The 12938-nt window shown below is 36.3% G+C and overlaps 1 protein-coding gene and 1 long non-coding RNA gene across 2 annotated transcripts in view; both read left to right on the forward strand.

Moving 5' to 3' along the window:
• The window catches only part of LOC126371991 (uncharacterized), a 220455-nt gene that overhangs the window by 45221 nt on the left and 162296 nt on the right, over positions 1-12938 (forward strand). The gene's annotated exons all lie outside the window — the stretch shown is intronic.
• Positions 10586-11475, forward strand: LOC126371780 (uncharacterized). Its single transcript, XR_007567077.1, has 3 exons — positions 10586-10682; positions 10961-11016; positions 11118-11475. It is a non-coding gene; the product is annotated as an uncharacterized LOC126371780 (long non-coding RNA).

The raw sequence follows: 12938 nt of genomic DNA on the forward strand, positions 1-12938 counted from the left end.
TCCCGATGGGGACATTGTCGAAATCACTTTGTGAGACTGTCCTTTGTTTGGTAAGGACTTTTCAGGCTTGAATCACCTGATTGTCCGAAAAAGTAAGATGATTCCGTGCTTCGGAGGGCACGTTAAGCCGTTGGTCCCGGCTATTAGCCGTAAAAACACCTCCACCAATCCGCATTGGAGCAGCGTGGTGGAGTATGCTCCATACCCCCTCCGGTTGATTGAGGGGAGGCCTGTGCCCAGCAGTGGGACGTGTATAGGCTGTTGATGATGACTTATCTGGGGGGTTAAAAAGGCCACATCAAAGCAATTCACCTAAAAAGCAATATTGCTATTTCATATTTTGTGTGCATTGCGCACTTACTTTTATATGCAATATTGCTTTTTCAGATGAATTGCTTCAATGAGGAGTTATTAACTCCCGTGGATTATAATATTAAGCGCTTGCATATAAATAGCCCGTTTCATAAAATACTTGGATAATATTTCTCTGCGTAGATTGCAGTTTTTAAAAACATTTTGATAAAAATTGCGTTGCGTCTCTAACTCATTAGCAAGGAAAGTATAAAATAAAGTTATTGGATTATTTTTTATTTTCATTGGAGTGAATAACATTTTACTATTCATATACCTAAACAGTAGACGATAAATAGTATATTTTGTAATTATTTGCTCTACAGCGGAGCCACAATATAAGGCTGGGTTTCCATTGACGCGGAGCTGTGCTTATCTCCGTCTCATCTGTGCAGTGGATCGTCAGTGGATCATCTGTGCAGGAATCAACCAATCACCGTGAGGGAGAGAGTGACAGAGCGTCTTCGTTTTTCGCTCTCTCGAACGCTGTGATTGGTCAAATCCGCACATCTCCGCTCTTCTCCGTCCATCTCCGCGTCAGTGGAAACCCGGCCTAAAGTTCTTTTTAACTAGAGCACGCACTAACAATTATACATATGTGGTACGACGAAGGATCAGTGAATCAACAGTACGTTAGAAAAAAGTCACTGTCGGTATTTTATATTTTGTTCCGTATTTTATAACGAATTTATATTTCAAATCCACGGAACATTATATTAAGAAGGTTTCTCTAAAATCAGTAGTATTTGTCGTAGATCTTTACCTGTCAAAACCAGGTCACAGCATTTACAGATAATGCGCAATTCACAAAATAAATTTTACGTACAATAACCTCGCGTGACATTAGTCATTAGTTCGACTGTTGGCGTATAGCTTTTTTTTTTGACGTCACTTATCAATCAATCTCTATTGTAGATTTGCCGCAGATGGCATTAACTACTTGGCCGGACAAATGGGGAGCGCTGAAGGCTCTCACCCGGTACAACGTTTAAGACAACAGGCCTGAGGGTGCCCAGTTGGGCTGGTGTATAGCGAGTACCAATCCAGTAAAGAATGGTGAAGCATGTCCTCGAGCTACTAATTATTTCATTATCTGCATTTCGATACAAATTGAGTTTAAAAGAACTTTACTTATAACATTTGCCGTAACTTTTTTTTAACGGATGATGTTTTACTATGCAAAAAATACATATTTATACATTGTTTAGTGGTGTAATTGACAATAGAATTATAAATAATGCCGAAACGATTGCAACTCATCAAATGCCATAGCCTAGTTGTAGCTTGATTAAGGCGCTGATTTTCAGCTGCAGCCGATTTATCATAAAAAACAATTGAACAAACATAAAAGAACTAAGTAGGTTTCAGAAATAAACTCAAGTATCGGAATTAAAATAATAATCGGGATTAAATTACGCGCTTGAAAATAATAGCGCTTTTAGTAAATTCATTCCCTAAAACTAAAGGTTGCTCAGAGAGAGTGCTACCTTAGCAATAAGGAAGCCTGTGGTACTACCAAACTGATTATAACTGTTTGTTTTAATGTTCGTCTCAAGTGTAATAAAGAGTTTTGTAGTTTAATGTATAATAAAAATACCATGTTCTAATATATTCTTCTTACCGATGAGAGCCCTCAGCGCTCCCCATTTGTCCGGCCAAGTAGTTAAAGCCATCTGCGGCAAATTTGCAGTAAGTCACGTCAAAAAAAAGAATAAGTAATATATACTTGGAAAATATTTAACTCCATATAAATAGATTACCTCAATTCACCAGTCTGTTAGTTGGCCTTTCAATCTCTATTTTTTTCTAGTTCTAAGGTATTTTGACCTTAATAACTCGCATATCACAGTCAATTTAATCAAATTTAATGAACACACGCACACATACACGCAGGCACGCACACACACACGCACTCACACACAACACACATTTTTGTTTATTGTATTTTTACTCTTACACTTAATATAGTTATTTATAAAAAAGGGTATTATTTTAGTAAGTTAAGTACACAGTTATACTACTTTAGGAGTCAGGGCATAATTTATTACTGTAACTAGTTTTATATACTCAATAAACTTTTTTCAATGTGTAGGTAACTGATTAGATCACTTACGAAAGGCAGATTACGAAATAATTAAATCATAGAGAGAGTGTATACCTGAAACCCAATTTTATTTTAAACACAAAAGCTTATTTTGATAAGCGTCGCTTATCCGCCAACACAGGCACAGGCGTAGCAACAGTAGCATGTGCAAATAAAAAAAAAACGTGGTAAAAGCCAGGGGCACGTAACAAGGTGACAAATGGGCGGGACAGGTGTAAACTTTTTATTTCTCCCTCTGTGGACAGTCGGGTGCGAATGCCAACCTAACCACTAGACACGCAATGGTGACTTATCTTGTCTATGTTTAATAGACATGATATTATTTTGTCTATCAGTTTTGCCGTCTAGCATAGATTAAAGAATAATCTAAATATATAAAAGGAGAAACTGACTGGCAGAATAACTGACATATCAACGCAAAGCCTAAACGGCTAAACGTAGGCACTTGAAATTTGGATGGGACGTAGCTTAGGTACCGTAGAAAGGAGTGCACTAAGAAAGGAATTCCCGAAATTCCCACGGGAACAGGAATTAGCGGGAAAATCCTTTTGTATGAAAAATATCTCTTTTTTATAACACGCCACGCGGACGAAGTCGCGGGCAAAAGCTAGTTCTACGTATAAAACGGTAATTCTCCGCCCCGCACCAATTTGTATCGGGTGCCGATTTCACCTCCTATTTTACTTTACTCTTAATGGCAGTAGTGAGGAGCTCGGTGGCGCAGCGGTAAACGCGCTCGGTCTGCGATTGTTGAAGTTAAGCAACTTTCGCAAAGGCCGGTCATAGGATGGGTGACCACAAAAAAAAGTTTTCATCTCGAGCTCCTCCGTGCTTTGGAAGGCACGTTAAGCCGTTGGTCCCGGCTGCATTAGCAGTCGTTAATAACCATCAATCCGCATTGGGCCCGCGTAGTGGTTTAAGGCCTTATCTCCCTATCTATCTATAGGGAAGGCTCGTGCCCCAGCAGTGGGGACGGTAATAGGCTGATGATGAATGGCAGTAGGGCGCTAAGGAGTAGGGGAGAGAGTGCGCGAACTGTGTCTCGCTCGCACTAACGGGTTAGGCGGCACACGGTAAGAAAGAGATTTTTCTAAGCTAAAGTGCATTAAATTAGCTTTCTATTCCGTTTCCTTAGCCTTAGATTGTAAAGTATATACGTATTTGAGTTTGACTTTGTTATGTATTTTTTTAAGTCCCAAATGGTCAACGACTCGTATACTTAAGCTATAAATTAAGGCAAGCACGCATTTGCGCTTACAACACGATATGGTAAGGTGTAAACCAACTATGTGGATAAAATATAATGTTTGCCCGGAAATTATACTAGTTGTGACACAGATTAATTCGCACTCGACGCACACGCCATTTTTGTAATTGTTAGGTGTTGTATTTTAGCATAATATTTTTTGATTTTTGTTTTTATAACACTCACATAACCCACATTCCCTAGAAATGTATTTTTGGATGTATGTGACCTAACCTGTATTGGGCTGGTTTTTCCTTCGCGGGTTGGAAGGTCAGACAGGCAGTCGCTGCTGTAAAAAATGTAAATATGGGTCTTCAGATTAGGTTAGCGGACCGTGTGAAACTAGGGAGATGATTTATTTATGTTTTGTCCTTTTAACCAAAAAACTAAATGCCCCTTATATTCCAACTCCAATCTAATAATAGACAACCAATTTATATTTTTAAAAAACCTCCTTCCGTCATATTCATTAACCAACCTAAATTCGTAACATAAAGAAAGAAAGAAAGAAAGAAAGAAAGTATTTATAAACAACCAAATCCCCATTCATTATCCTTCCACAGTATTCTCTCTTACTTTGTACTCAGTTGCCTACATAGATTTATCAATTATCTATGATCTAAACACGAACTCAAATTCATAAAGTTGAATTAAGTGCGGTTTACAGCCCGAGTCGGTATTCGAACCCGTGATATTACGATGTCAGTCACGCATTCTTCGAACAGGGCTATCACCAATTATAAAATGAGTACAAGAACTTTAAAACGCTTGATTTTATTTAAATGTGTGCTTTTACCTTAAGTAGTGTCCTTTGTTTGGTAAGGACTTTTCAGGCTTGAATCACCTGATTGTCCGAAAAAGTAAGATGATTACGGAATCATCGAAGCACGGGCTTTGGAGGGCACGTTAAGCCGTTAGTCCCGGTTATTAGCCGTAAAAACACCTCCACCAACCCGCAGTGGAGCAGCGTGGTGGAGTATGCTCCATACCCCCTCCGGTTGATTGAGGGAGGCCTCTGCCCAGCAGTGGGACGTATATAGGCAGTTTATTTTATTTTTATTTTATTGTTTATTGAGAAAACCAACAGCTTACAATTAAATTTTATTATATACAATTATATTTTGTTATGTTATGTTAGCCCTACTGGGCAATAGGTAGGCTGTTTTTTCTGGAAGGTCAAACTGAAGGACGCTTCTTTAAAAAATCTGGACCTGTTGATAATGTCTGCAATGGTAAGCTAGGAAGATGATGATTTTGTTTCAATCATCTTAATTAAATGTTATAGTTCACGGATTATCAACCAAAATGGTTACTACTATTTTACACAAAGTCCAAATAACAAAATCAGGCCTCAAATGTTGTTGGTTAATTACAGTATGTGGAATCGGTCAAAGGTCGTTTGATTTAGTGAAACTGATAGCTATTATCAGTAATAAATTGGACATGTTTGATTCAGGCCAATATTCACCGAAAGGGCGCAATTTGTAGCATGAAAGCAATATTGAAATTATGATAAATATTTATAATATTTACATACATACATACATACAACTCACGCCCATAAGCATTAATGGGGCGGACAGAGCCACAAGAAACCTAAAACAATTTGCATTCGCTGTTGTTATAATCTTCTATTGTGTGGGTTGTGAGGTGGATTACCAACCTCATCAACCCTGGTGTCAGGTTCACTATTGAGCCGCCAAAGGCCCCTGACATGACTCATGTAACGACTATGTACTTACATCAGTAAGTAGTAACCGGGACCAACGGCTTAACGTGCATTCCGAAGCACGGATCGTCTTACTTTCGGACAATCAGATGATCAGCCTGTAATGTCCTGACCAAATTAGGGATCACAAAGTGATTTTTGTGATATGTCCCCACCGGGATTCGGGTTGTTATAATATTTAAATCTTAGCTAAGCTACCCCACTTGATCCCACTGCTGGGCAAAGGCCTTCCTTTGTTTCTTCCATTCTCCTCGACTTTACGTAATCTCCGGCCAATATCTCCGATAAGCGACATTTAAACACAAATTCCTATTCAGAAACAGTGAATTCCAAAATCAAATGATTTTTGCGAGATAAATATTATTTTCATGTTATCATTCAAACATAAATTGTGTTGATGAACAAAATTTTACGTAGATACGTAATAGTACTAAATAATCAATATCATTTGCCTACCTTTATATTACGTAGGAATATTATACATAAAGAGAAAAAGCGAAGGTTTTTGTCGATTTAAATTTTCTCTTTGCGAGTTTCCCTAAGTACGGATAAGTGCTATAAAAACAAAAAAAAACTATAGGTGAGGCCTGTGCCCAGCAGTGGGACGTGCATAGGCTTTTTATGTTGTTTAAATGTGCTTCAATGTGGCCTTTTAACCCCTGTACTATGGAAATTACAAGAGCTAGATAGTACATTTAAACAGGTTTTTATTCCCCCAATCCAACCCACATGTAACTAATGAAGCCGGGTTGAGGTCAAAAGGGCCTATTAGGGAGTCCTGAAAAATTTAAAATGTTCACTAGGCGAAATGTAAATGAGGTCCTTTGTGTTTACATTTTATGGCCTCTAAACCCGCCGTCTCCTTGGTGAGAATGGAATAACAATGTACTTTTTTGAAAGAATCATTTCATTCTTGTTCTAGCTGTCATTAAAATTGCTGTTGCAGTTTCTTGTCATTTCTTCTCCTCAGCCATAAAACCTTGCGAAATGACGTAAATTCAAAAATGTTACATTGACCTTCAACAAGATTATCCATGATAATTACGTTGAATAAATGATTCTGATTTCCATACCTACATGGTTGGAGATACTATTTGATACCTTAACCAAAAATGTTTGTGCCTTTCTTATTCAAAAGACACACGATAATTTTGTGGTCTCGCCATCTTGACGTCGAGATGCCTATAAACCGGAGCTAGATAATTGGGTACTTTCCTAGGTCAAACATAAATTATGAATTCTGATAACTAAATAAAGAAAGATCCAAAGGCGCAAAAAACGTTTTCTTTTTTCTATTTATTAACTTATTTATGAATTTTAATACAACAACATGTAATAATAAGTGCGACATTTTACATGTTTTTCTATGACGTCACGGGTTGCTTTTTCATACAAATTCCATAGTAATTTCGTGTTTCAAAAAAAGTAACTGATTTGACTAGTTGAAAACTAGGCTATTACTTCATGTTCAGTATTTGTACTGTAAGTGATCCTGCCATTTTGACACTAATATTACGAGATTTCTGGACACAATAGTTGAACTATGGGGTTTGAATTTTAAAAGGATATTCCGCCTTAAAACTTTAATAAATTAAAGGTAAGTATAATAAAATAAATTATAGGTACTGTTTACCTTTATGTTGTTTTTATCATGTAAAAGCCTTTCTCACCTCGCTCCAATGACTTTGAATGCGAATAAACGCGAAAGCGTGTTTATTTGAAGAAACAAGAAATTGAAGTATTTTCACGTGAGAGAGGAAATCTTTACTTCGTTACACAAGCACATCTAAAACATAAGAGCAATTTTTCAAAAGAAACTGTCTCATATTTGCATCCAAACAAAGTCGTTTATTACATATTTTTTGCATATTTTATTTCTTCGACGATTACAAAGGCTGTTTGTAGGTATAAGACTTTTGCTTAATACGACGTCTTTGAAATGAATTTCTCAGTGAAGTGCTTTCAGACTTCTAACAAGAGGAATATAAGAAACTACATTTTTATGGACTTTATTGCAACGTTTAACAAAAAAATATTTTCATTTCTGCCTTGACTTGGAACTTGCGTTTCCATGCCAGTAAGAAGCTTAAATAAAAGCTTATTAATTAAAGCTAGTATTTGAAAAACTTTCTTTTTAATTAGGCATAAAGTTGAATTTATACCAGTATCTCCAATTGACGAGTACATGCATAATAGTTACACCGTAAAACATGTTATGTCAATTGACAAAGTAAGTGAGTAGTTTTGCTACTGTGTAGGCGTGATCCACCCTAGACCATATCGTCACTTACCATCAGGTGAGATTGCGGTGAAACGCGACCCTATTTTATTAAAAAAAGAATACACAGACAGACAAACAAATTTCCATAGGCATCTCTTTACTGTTATTCCGTTTCCATAGGGTTCGCTTACCTAAACTGAAAACTAGACAGACAAAACCGGTTTGGTTCCAAGGATCAGTGTGAGTTAATCGTTTTTTTTCAACAGTGTAACAGCGTAAGTGTGTACCACCCAAAATGTTGTTTCCTAAGGTGGTAAACTGTGAAATTGTGGCCAAACACAAATCTATTTAAGTATATAATAATTTAAAAAAGCGGATCAAGCACTTGTCTGACTCGCTTCGGCGATCGTTTTAGCGCTTACATTATTACGTTATTATTTTGTTGTAACCGTGGTGCACCACCATTGTATCTTAGTGAGATAGGGCTCTTACTCCCAGAACCTACACAGGGTGTTAGTGACATTGTAATGAAAACTTTGAGGGATTATCCGTCGCAAAAGTATGGAACGAAAAATAATTAAAAAAACACTAAAATTTTCATAAATTTTCTGTCAGGAAAAGGATTCCACTTGAACACTCGTACCTACTTGTATGGCTACTGTATGTACTTGTGCGGGGTGTAAGTGACATCGTAATGAATACTGAAGGGGATGATCCAGCTGATTATTCTGAGTTAATATCAAGTGGAATATTCCATCGCAAAAGTATAGAATTGAAAATAATTTAAAAATACTAGAAAAAGTCACCAATTTTGCGACGAGAAAATTCCACTTGATATTAACTCAGAATCATGGTCTGAATTATCTCTCTGATTGTTCGTTACGATGTCACTTACATTCTGTATATGTTATAGTATACAACAAAAGTAATACATATTAAGTATTAAACGTACTATATTACCAACCCCACGATACGAAAGCTCTTAAAATAACTGTTGAATAGTTAAACAAGGCCCATGCCTGCCGTTTAATAGGACTATTAATATTGACGACAATTTTCCAAGTAGCCATTTATACAGGACGCCCCAAAGGTTCACGTTCAAAACGAAAAATTATATAGCTCATTAGCTACTAAAACACCCCCATGCACGTTCAGCGATTATTTACGGTTTAGGAGATATGACCCATTTTGTACCTTTTTCCAGATTTTTTACCTTACCTTAGAAATCATGACATTGTTGCTATCTTTTCATTAAAAATTCTGTTATTTCATACCGATTCCTTAGGAAGAGGACCTCTGGTTAAAAAATAAAAACAGTCAAAAATAAAAAAAAAATATTGGTAGTCAAAATGAGAATTCGACCATTTTTTCGACCATTCTCATTTTGAACGTGAACCTCTTAGCCTGTATTAGATCCGCTCATTTATATTACTCTAACGTAATGTATATCGGAAAAGTAATTACTTCATAAATATAAATAACATATAAATACTTATAGCACATAAACTCTTATTAGTTGTGCCTATATATTTGGGTAACTACGAAGAAAACTTTGAAGAAAAACATATCTAATACAAAAAACAACTCTCAACTCAACTCCGTAGGGGTGAGTGACCTACGCTATATTCATATTTATCTATCTAGCCAATTGACTAGGTAGGTAAATATAAATTTAGGGTTTAAGAAGGCAAAAACATTTCTGTAGTCTCTCTAGTGATTACTACTAGTACTAGTAGTACTACTACTATTGCAACTATTAATAGTATAACACTGTTATAATCAAAACATCTCTACCCATTCTTCTTCTCTCGAGTGGGTTGTGAGGTCAGTGACTGACCTCATCTACCATGTTGTCAGGGTTACCATTGGGCCGCTTAACGCCCCTGACATGGCCCATGAAAAATAGTAGCAGGGTCTCATTGCTTAACGAAGCCGCGAAGGGCGGATCATCTTATTTTCGGGCGATGGGGTGATCAGTCTGGTTAGTGATATGTCCCCACCGGATTTCAAACCCAGGACTTCACTCCATCGCTCAGACACTGGACCACAGAGCCCGTTATAGAATGTAGAAATAGGTACCAATAACTTCAAAAACAAGGGGTCAAAGAGCCAACATAACAGAACATTACTTTTATCCTCTTGCTGTCGACATTTCCAGACATAATAGTAAAAGTATGGATATTAAAATGACATTCGGTCTTACGATTTTAAATCACCATTACAATAACATTGTGACTAAGGGTTATTCTCAATAGATCGCTTTATGTCGTGCTGATTATTATTTTGGGTATTTACATAAAAACAAAAGGCGAGGGGAGAGACCGCGAAAATTATATCCGGGCCTAGAATATAAGCGGGGATTTATACGTACATAAATTTCCGGGATAACTTTTTACAGATACTTGCAGAAATTCCCGACTTTATAGAACGTCGCTTTGTGATTATTTTTGTATCATTTCCGCGCGAAGGTTGTTTTAAAGGGAAAAAAATGTTATTTTTTTCCTCATGAATGTAAAATTATTTGGTGGTAAAGGTTAATCGAAAGGTAGAAGTGTTTTATACATATTTGATAAGCATATTTTTTAATGGTCTCACGACCTGTTGTTTGTGGTTACTTGGTTATTTGTTTGTACATATAAGTTACCTGTTTATTCCAGAAGAAGCTATGCCTGATCATATAATATGCCCAAGCCCGATAAGCATCATGAAACGTTATCCACTCTACAGTCGTTGGTAATTATAGCTACCGATTCCAAATTCACCTCAGGAGTCGATGGTAGCTATACTTACCAATAGTCGGGGTTCCGTTAGGGTGACCAATTTTATGGATTAACTAGTTTTACAAGCTAGTATAGATTATAAAATTATACTAGTATTGTGTACTATAAAAATCCTTACTAGGTGGTATTTGCATCTCTTCCCTATGAGTTGGTAACATTAAAAAAACAACTGTCGAAGTCAGACGAGTGTTGGTCGAGTCTACTGTCAACTACTGTGTTTGCGATTGAGTGTTTTAGACAAGAAATATGCCGTAAGTATATAAAATATATTATTTTTATTGATTAGCATACATCTTGAATATATCCTCTACCGTTTTCTACAAAAACCTGAACATTTAAGCCATGATTTTGTTCCAAAAACATTAAGAGAAAAATATCGTATCAAAAAAAACGTCTCTTGACACTAAAATGGAGGCAAATTACGGAATATTACACGACGCATTATATTTTATAATGTTTTAAATATACCACGTTACTTATTAGTTACTCGTGGAAACACATTATTTACCGAAATAAACAATTATTTCAGCAGATGCCCAGGATATTGATTGCAGGGTACACCAAATTTGGTCAACTTTCATCATGGTAACTAAACCTACCATCGACTTATCTGGGTTTAAGGGTTCGTACAAACGGAGCGCTAGCGTTATTTTAACTTCAGTTCTAAACAATGACTTTTTTTTCAGAGATGCTATAGTTCAGCTATAGAGAGGACACAGAGAGTAATTACAAAAAAAAAACGAATTACTAAACTGCCAGTAGATGTCCGACAGGAGCTTACGGACAGAAAGCGGCAGGCGCAATTAGATTTAGCAATAAGGCCGCCTTTTGTCTCTAGTGTCTCGATTTATTTGTTTGGTACGTCATTTTGTGCAATCAAGTATATTGTATTGCAAGACTGTAATTTTAAATTCTAATAAAAAATATATATTTTTAAGGTCCGAATGTTAAGTGCTTGGTAAAAAATGTAAATAAAACAAGCATTCAATTATAAATTGGTTTTAGTTCATATTAATAAACCTTAATTTTTCTACTGGTTTTCTTTAATTCCTGAAATCACACACACAAAATGTCTATGTCAATCTTACCCGTTATTGGTAACCATAGTTACCATCGACTTAAAAAGGCAGAAACGCTCAGTGCGAACAGAAACTTAGCGAGGGCGGCCATCTTGGTAAGAATACGGTGTTACAAATAAGTCGTGACCAGGTGTTATATTTATATTTCTTGTGTTTAAACTAAATAACATTAAAATATAATTTGAATACTAGTAAAAAGTGTAAGAAATGCGCTTTCAAATAAAAATTATTACAGTCCCTAGAACATGATACTTTACATGCTATTAACAGGCATGGCTGGGATAACTGAAAAAATGAGCGGATTCTGTCAATTCTAATTGGATTTGAGATAGATTTTATAATGTGATCTTTTTTATTTTTATCTAATTAGAATCATTGCACATCTGGCTTGCTGTTTCTGAATTTTCTTTATTATAGCCACAGTAGTTTTTGAGTTACAAGCCTATTTATAACACGCCACGATATCGCCCACCGAACGCCGCGCAAGTTCGAAATGCCTGGACTGTTGAGGCTAGATTTGCTAGTGCGCCTGGACTGTCAAGTGGTTATGTTTTTTCTGCGTTGCTCCCAGTCTAGCATAATTGGTGCTTATTCCTGGGGGGTTAAAATGTATTGCTTTCTTAGATTAATTGCTTCGATGGCCACATCGCCAAAATGGCCAATTTCATATCCCCTGTACACTTCATCTAATTTTATTTTAAGTTATACCTGTCATTTTCTTATACGCTGAAAAGGAAAGGGACATAAAATTGAGAGGCATAAAATTTATGAAACACACGTCAATTTTAGGCAGAAATTTAAAAAAATCCCGGTATTCGAACCCGTAACAAGATGTATATTACATGTGATGCTGTTACTAGAGCCGTTAATTTGATGTACGTAGTAATCCTTGGTTCTAAAATAAGCCGTTGGTCCTGGTTACTACTTACTGATGTAAGTACGTAGTCGTTACATAAGTTATGTCAGGGGCCTTTGGCGGCTCAATAATAACCTTGACACCAGGGTTGGCAACCCCACCTCTACAAAACAACTCCGTAAAACTCCTTGTTTCCACTGTATAAATTAAGACTTACAAAGGTTGTAAAAACCTTATATTTATTACGAAACTTTGACCGGAGATGTGATTTGAATAATGCTATTTAATTTCAGCCTCTGAAGATGATGGCATAATATTATGCATTGAATTTAATGTTGAAATTTCGTTATTATTAAGATACTGTTTCAGCACTTTTATGAAATATCTTGAAAATTCGTGATGACAATCACAGTTCATGAAATTGGGGATTTGAACTTTATAGCTAGATAGTAGAGTTTAGAAAGCGAGACAAGCGTACTGGGTGTTTGGATTGCGGTTTTGTAGAAAATGCTTTTTCATTATTTCACATAGAAACGGTCACCTTATTTTTGAGTGTGATAGAGTATATTTGA

Source organism: Pectinophora gossypiella, chromosome 13, assembly GCF_024362695.1.
Source record: "Pectinophora gossypiella chromosome 13, ilPecGoss1.1, whole genome shotgun sequence".
Classification (NCBI taxonomy): domain Eukaryota; kingdom Metazoa; phylum Arthropoda; class Insecta; order Lepidoptera; family Gelechiidae; genus Pectinophora; species Pectinophora gossypiella.